Source organism: Leptonychotes weddellii, unplaced genomic scaffold (assembly GCF_054177405.1).
Source record: "Leptonychotes weddellii isolate Sample4059 unplaced genomic scaffold, ASM5417740v2 HiC_scaffold_9578, whole genome shotgun sequence".
In the NCBI taxonomy this organism is placed as follows: domain Eukaryota; kingdom Metazoa; phylum Chordata; class Mammalia; order Carnivora; family Phocidae; genus Leptonychotes; species Leptonychotes weddellii.
Genome location: NW_028067802.1, coordinates 1 through 7,990, shown reverse-complemented (window position 1 = coordinate 7,990; position 7,990 = coordinate 1). Strand labels below are relative to the sequence as shown.

General features: G+C 46.8%; 1 non-coding gene across 1 annotated transcript; it reads right to left on the bottom strand.

Moving 5' to 3' along the window:
- Positions 1-10: 10 nt before the first annotated feature.
- LOC102736708 (uncharacterized) lies at positions 11-7,984 on the bottom strand. The gene is made up of 4 exons (XR_014142770.1): positions 1,792-7,984; positions 592-627; positions 455-500; positions 11-172 (listed from the first exon to the last, which is right to left on the bottom strand). It is a non-coding gene; the product is annotated as an uncharacterized LOC102736708 (transcript).
- Positions 7,985-7,990: the final 6 nt, after the last annotated feature.

The window sequence follows — 7,990 nt, the reverse complement described above, 5'->3', positions numbered from 1 at the left end:
GGGGGGCGCCTGGGGGGCTCAGTCAGTGAAGTGTCTGCCTCTGGTTCAGGTCATGATCCTGGGGTCCTGGGATGGAGCCCCACATCGGGCTCCCTGCTCAGCGGGGAGTCTGCTTCTCCCTCTCCCTGCCACTCCCCTTGCTTCTGCTCTCTCTGTGTCAAATAAATAAAATCTTTAAAAAAAAAAGAAAAAACCCTTATTATTGTAAAACTCTAGAAACATAAAATCGACTAAACCTTTTACTGGTTCTAAGGAAACATTTTCATTTCTCAGGATACACATCTGTGCTCTTATCTGGTATCAGACTAGCAGACGAGAAAAGAGCTAAATTCAAGAGATGCACAAACCCTTTTTCCTAATGGACATTTCTAAGCACAGCCCCACTGCTAAATGGATTCAAAGGTCTAATGTCCAAGAAAGTCTTGAAAACTTGAAACACATATAACTAACTTACATGATCAGCGCCTCCCACTCAAAAAAGTTCTCTTCATTCATGGGGCCTGCAGGAAAAAAAAAATTTCCACAATTAACTCTGAAGGCAACGTTGGCAGTCAGAAGTAGATTATAAAGAGGTTAACTTTAGTACCTTACCTGCCACAATTCCTTCCGGAGGATTCAGTGTTAATTCTATAAAATGAAAAAGTAAAACCATTATGAAATAGAATGCACATTAGGTTGGCATTTCAACAAAACAACTTTTAAAAGTATATAAGATTAAAAATTGTAGAGTTATATGTATTAACTGATTAAAATTCTGTTTGTCCAAAGTGGATGCCTAGTCCAGTTATATTTCCAACAAAGACTACATAAACAGCTCTTTATATCAGCAAAAAGTAGAATTTTAGAGCTATAAACCCTCTCATTTTACAAATGAAAAGACAAAAGGGGTTAACTATCTTTCGAAAATACTCCTGGTAGTTATTTTGATTAAATTTCACAAATCAAGCATAGTATTATTATTTTCCAATGGAATGGTATTTCCCGTGACTTTGAGAGGCAGCACAAGCTTTTCTGAACATGACAAACTAGAGACTGAGCCGGCACTCGTGAAGCAGGACAGGGAGCACGGACAGGCTAGCGGTCGGCCCCCCATGCCTCTCTACCAAATCTGTGAGCCCCGCATGAGGATCCATGGTGTCAGACCTGAGCACTCAGTGAAAACAGGTAGACAGCAGCGGTTTGCAGCAATTTGCAAAGGTCAGTAGCTGTTGATGAGGCCCGGCCCTGCCACTAAGAAATGCCATTTCAAGTCCTGGCCTCCTCATCTTTTATATGCAAAGCACCAAAATGAAACCAAACCTGCACACAAATGGGCAAAGGTAAAGAGCACAAGGTTAAAACAATCATGGGCAGGAAGGAGGGCCACCGGGAGTAAGGACTCAGGCCACAGATACACCTCCTACTGGACCCAAGTGCCGAACACATCACTGGTCTAGTAAGAACCACACAAACAGAAGATAAACTGACCCAAAAATTGGTTCCTTGAAGGGACATAAAATTAACAAATCCTTGCCAAATAAAAGGCTTGGAAAAGGGGAAGTCAAACAGTCATTACTCACAGGTGCTATGCGTACATACGAACAAAGTCCAAAAGAAACAAGACGCGTTATTAGAAAGATTGCAAGCATTGCTGATTACGAGGTCCATACATATAACCAAACTGCGTTTCTATGTACAAGTAAGCTAGAAAAATCTTACAAAGACAGCAATTACAATGGGAAACACGCAGAAGTACGTTTTTAAAAGATGTGCAGATCTGTAACGTGCCAGAACCATCACAGGTTTAAAGACCTTGATAAATGGAGATCAGGGCAAGTTCACCGGTCGAGTCCTCAGCGTTAGGAAGTTCTCAGTCCTCCTCAAACTCAGTCTATGGATTCCATGCAACTACAGCCAACATGTCAACAAGGCTTCTTCTCTGAATGCAACAAGACAATTCTAAAAGATACATGAAAATGGAAACAACCGCGCACAGCCAAGACACTCTTTAAGAAGAGTAAGTTGAGACGTCCATCGAAGGGCACCAAGACTTATTACGAAGCCTGGGTGAGGCAGGGGGACGCCAGCACAAAGGGAACTGGACCAAGGGAACAAAACAGAGAGTGCCCAGAAACAGACCCGTGCAAACACAGCTGGAGCCCTGAACAACATGGTCCACTCCTCCTTATGCCCTTAGTAACCTTCCCTCTCCAGCTGTCTGTCTTGGAAGAACACAGTGCGCATGCCTGCAACACACAAGCTATGTGTTGACTGTGTACATGGTCCTTAAGGCTGCTGGGCAACAGGAGGCGATTTGTAGTTAAGTTTTGGGGGAATCAAAAGTTACACATGTATTTTCAACTGTATAGGGGTCGGTACCCCTAACCTCAACATAGGTTAAAAGGGCAATCTTTTCCACAAATGATGCTAATATTTAAGCAAAAAAAATAAAGTTTCTCCCCCCACGCTACCAAAAAAAAAAAAAAAAGATCAAAATCAAAATATATAAGACAAAGGAGAAAAGGGGCATGTGAAATAATAGAAAATCTCCATACTGGTCTCTGACCCGGGGCCGGCACGGCGCTCCTGGGGCCCTCCTCACTGCCTACGTCCAAGAGCACTCGGAGCATCTTCTGTCCTAATGAGGTGACTCGGGGGGGCTCCTGGGTGGGCCTGGTCCCCAGAAAGAACAGCGGTGACTGGAAGCTCGGAACTTTCAGGCCATCCAGCCCCTCCCCCCGGTTCTCCAGGGAGGGGGAGGGGCTGGGAATGGGTCAATGAGTCATCGCAGGCCTCCGTGAGGACCCCCCGTAAATCCCAACAGGACGGGGTTCAGAGAGCTTCCACCGGGTGCACATGTGGGGGTGCTGGGTGAGGGGTGCACCCACAGAGGGCACAGAAGTTCCATCCCTTCCCACACACCTTACCCTACACATTTCTTCCATCTGGTGGCTCATCTGTACCCTTCATCACATCCTTTTATGATAAACCGATAAACATGAGCAAACTGCTTCCCTGAGTTCTACGAGCCACTCTAGCAAGTTAATCGACCCTGAGGAGGGGGCTGTGGGAACCTCCAATTTAGAGCCCATGAGTCAGAAGCACAGGTGACCAGCTGGACCTTCAAATGCACCTGAAAGGCGGGCAGAGAGAGAGCAGTCTTGTGGGACTGAGTCCCTGACCTGTGGGGTCTGACGCTGTCTCGAGGCAGATGCTGTCGGAACTGAGTTCAACTGTGGGACACCCGGCTGGCATCTGCAGAAACCCCCCGGCCCCGCACGCCTGCTGTCAGAGTGCTGAGAGAGGGGCAGCCGTGCCAGAGCGAAGGAGATACCCGGGGCGTACGTTTTCTAAACACGGCAGAAGATGCAAACAGACCATCACCAAAGGAGACACGGATGGCAAAGAAGCACATCACAGCTGCTCCACACTGTGAGCCTTGGGGAGGTGAACATTAAAACCACAAGAAGATACGGCCACACATCTTCGTTAGTAGAAATATTTTTACTTAGAACAGAACAGCTCAAATTAAAAAGACTGGCAATACCAAGTGTTGGCAAGTTTACCAACTGAATCTCTCGTGCATTACCGGTCAAGATACAAAATGATCTGGTTACCCGTTGGGAACAGTTTGGCTGTTCCTAATAAAAAGAGTTTAACCCTGTGCTTACCTGAGACCCAGCAATTCCTACCTGAGACCCAGCAATTCCACCGGTGGACGGCTACCCAAGAGAAATGAACTCACGTCCCCAGACTCTGATGTGCGTGTTCACAGCAACTGCTTTCACAGCAGCCCCCGTGGAAACGGCCAGATGTGCAGCCGCGGGTGCGTGAGCACGGCACAGTCTCTCGTACAGTGGAGAAGCAAGGGCAACAGAAAGGAGCACACCACCATGGGCGACTCTCACGGCCCTGTGCTAAGTGAGCAAAGTCTGGCGCACTGTGTGATTCAATGTCCATGGAATTCTAGACAAAGCAAAACTACGGTAATCTGAAAGCAAATCAAATGGAGCTATGGGCCAGGGGCCACGGGAAGCAGGAAGGGACTGCAAAGGGCATGAGGGAACCCTCCGGGGCCACAGACATTCTGCATCCTGATCGTAGAGACGGCCATGCCACAGGGTACACCTGTCAAAGCTTGAGGAATGGTCCATCTTAAAGTAGCACATTTTATTGCTACAAATTTTATCTCAATAAAGCAGACTCCCCCCAAAATTAATTTCAGTTGTTTTATGAAATAGAAAACAATAAATTTCTGAGAGGATAATATAGGAGAGTATCTTAATGCTTCTTAAATTGGACTCACTATAAAGTTAATAACCAAAGAGAACTAACCATAAAGGAAAAGACTGGTAAAATTAATAGCACTGAAATTAAGAACCTCTGATATCAAAGGACACCTTTAAGACAATGATAAGGTGAGCACCGGAGAGGAAGAAGATACTTACCACAGACATAACCAACAAAGGGCTCACATCTGGACTTCTCAAGAACACCTTACAAATCAATAAAAATATATAAACAACCCAAAAGAAAATCAAGCTCATGACTTGAAAAGACACGTCACCAAAAAAAAAAAAAAGATACCTAAGTGGCCAGCAGAACAAAAGACAAGATGTTCACCTCATGAATCATGGCGGGGGGGACTTCAACCACCACGGGACAGCACTACCCTCCCACCAGAACCACCCAGAAGCCCAAGGTAAGAAAACCGGCGAGAAGCTTCTGCCTGGCCAAGGGGCCGCAGCCGCGCCCTACAGGTAGGAGGGTCAACTGGTACAACCACTTTGGAAACGAGGCTGCCGTCAGCTAGTACCCTCAGCCAGTACTTCCTCTCCGGAGTATAACCACACCGAAAAGTGTGCCCATCGTGCACCAAGAGACACGTCCAAGAAGGCTTCTAGCCAGCGGAAGCGCTTCTGATTCTGGGTAGCAACCGACATGCTGCCATGCAGAGAGCCTTATAACAAATGATTAACATCCCCCTCCCCCCACCCCTGCAGAATCCGCCTCTGGAAGAATAAGGGGGAATGAAATGTCCCGGGATGTAATCACACAGCTTGATACTGTAACACCTCACACTCTCCCTGAAGAGACAGAGAAAGCAAACTTACACCAAGGATAACAGCTTGAAGAGTGAGAGTGAGAACTCATTAAGGTCACTGATGAAGGGCCACAACGAATCTAAACCATAAACCCCGGACAATTTAAATATTTCACTATTGTCATGAAAATACTGTTCCAGCTGTTGGATGGAAAGCCTGTCATGTGTCTCTATTTTGCTACATAATTTTATGTATTGAAAAGTACACAGTTACAGTTCTAGTCACAAAACCATTCAAGTGCAGACGCTATTTTTTTATCCTTACATTTGCTTCTTGGTCCCCTCTGAAGCTCTGAGGAACAACCCAAAGCCATGGGGCAGTGGTCTGAGTGGCCCTGCGTGGCCCACATGACCAGAAGTGGCCAACCACTACCCATCAATCACACTTCTCTCTGCCAAGCACTCTTCTGGCCAGTGGACACGCAGGGGTGAAGGACCAACAAGGTCCCTGCCTTCAATGAGCTTATGTACTAGTGAAGGACGACAGGTAGCAGACAAGGAAACACAGGTGAAAAGAGAGTTTCAGGTACGGAAGAGTACAGAGAAGAACACGATAAAGTGAGAGAAAGATGCAGCCCACGGTAGGCAAGAAAGGCCTTGCTGTGAAGGAGATACTGGAGGGGGTTCCTTTTTCTTTTCTTTAATTGAGATATAATTGTCTTCTCATATTATATTAGTTTCAGGTGTGCAACACAGGGAGTCGATATTTGTATATATTCTGAAATGAGCACAAGTCTAGTTAGTTAACATCCACCAACACACTCACAAATTGTTTTTTCTTATGATGGGAACTTTTAAGATCTCTTGGCAACTTTCAAATGTACAATACGGCATTGCTCACTGTACTTGCCATGATGTATGTTACACCCCCAGGACTTACTCATTTTATAAGTGCAAGTCTGTACCTTCTGACCACTTTCACCCATTCTGTTCACCCGCTAACCCCCATGGCTACCACCAACCTGTACTCTATCCGTGAGTTGTTTTGTTTAAGATTCCCTATGTGAGAGAGATCATTTGACATGCTCGTTCTCTTATTCCACTTAGCGTAATGCCCTCTAGCTCCATCCATGTTGTCGTAAACGGCAAGATCTCCTTCTTTGTTATTGCTGAGTAATACTCCGTTGTATATGTGCTATGTATTTATAGCAGTATTGTTCATAATAGCCAAAAAAATGAAAACACCCGAATATCTATCAATAGTAGAGGAGGTCAAGAGATTGTGGTATAGTCATACAATGGAACAAAAATGAAAATAAATGATGCACAGCTACACACAACACAAAGTCGTGTGAAGAAGCCAGGTCTGTACATATCTTTACAAAAAAACCCTCACACTACATATATACACACAACACAGAATACACAATACATAACTACATTTACTGATAGATTACATTCATTAAATCCAGGCAAGCTAAACTACAATGTTAAAGAACGCATGCTTTGGTGGAAAAACAAAGCAAGGTGGTGATTATCCTGTGAAGACAGAGCTGCTTTGGGGGGTGGGGGGGTCCCACACTGTGGGGTTCTGGAGAGCTGGCAGACTTCTTGCTGGGTAGTGATGCTCTGAGAGCTCACTGAGGGGAACATGTCTTTCCCTGCACCTGTCCTTTACCAGCTGTATTTACCTCACTTCAAACTTTTTTTTTTAAGATTTTATTTATCTGAGAGACTAAAGAGAGAAAGAGAGCATGAGTGGGGGGAGGGCAGAGGGAGAGGGTCAAGCAGACTCCTCACTGAGTAGGGAACCCAACACGCACCCACTGGGCTCGATACCAGGACCCTGATACCATGACTTGAGCCGAAGGCAGACATTTAACTGACCAAGCCACTGGGGCGCCCCTCAAATTAATATATTTTAAAAGTTGTTACTGCAACAGTCCAGGCAAGGAAGATGATGGCTTGAGTCAGAGTGGCAGGTCACAAATGGTGCCACTGGGGATCTGTTCTGCAGGTAGAGAGAAGTGGATGTGGCATGTGAGGATGAACAAGGCTGGTCCCAGGTTCCTGGCCCAAAGAACTAAGTGAACGGCGGCACTATTCCTGGGATGGAACGGGAAGGGACAGGTCTGAGGGGAAAGCAGGAATTCTAATTTAAACACATGAAAGTGGAGACTAGTAAACAGACAAGTAAAAGGGCGCCTGGGTGGCTCAGTCGGTTAGACGTCTGACTTGATTTTGGCTCAGGTGATGATCTCGGGGTCGCAGGATCGAGCCTCGCTTCAGGCTCTGAGCTCAAGCAGGGAGTCTGCTTGGGATTCTCTCTCCTTCTCCCTCTGCCCCTTTCCGCCACTCTTTCTCACTCTCTCTCTAAAATAAGGAAAATAAACCTTAAAAAAAAAAGAAGTAGAACAGGCAGGTGGTTGGAGGAACAAGTGTGAAGCTCCAGGGAGAAACGACACTAGCCGTATAAATTTGGGAGCTGCGTGCACAGGGAAGAGACGGAGCCGCTGGAGCAGTCCTCCCAGGGGACACTTGGAAACTCAGAGACCACCGTCAGGTCTCCACAATGACTAGGGAGTGCTACCGCCATGTCGGGAGAAGGGACCGGGAATGGGAATGCTCAACTTTCTGCCACAAATGAGTCCTCCACAAGGAAGAGGAACAGCTGTTAAGACAGACCACCTGGCCAGGAACAGGTGCAGGCACAGCTGAGAGCCACGTGCGTCACCAGGGCATGCCAGCCTGGGAGCATGCGGGAAGGGAAGGAGCGGCAGAGCCGCCCAGAGGAGGCCCGGGAAGCAGGACAGCAAAGGCTTCACGGAGGGAGAATCAGGTGCGAATGAGGAGGGGCACCAGGAAGGCTGAGCCCCCCGGGTGTGGCAATACAGACTCTGTCTCAGCCCCTCTTCCCGTCTCTGCGTGACAGCAGACCAGGAGAAGGGGCCCAGGGGACCCCAGAAC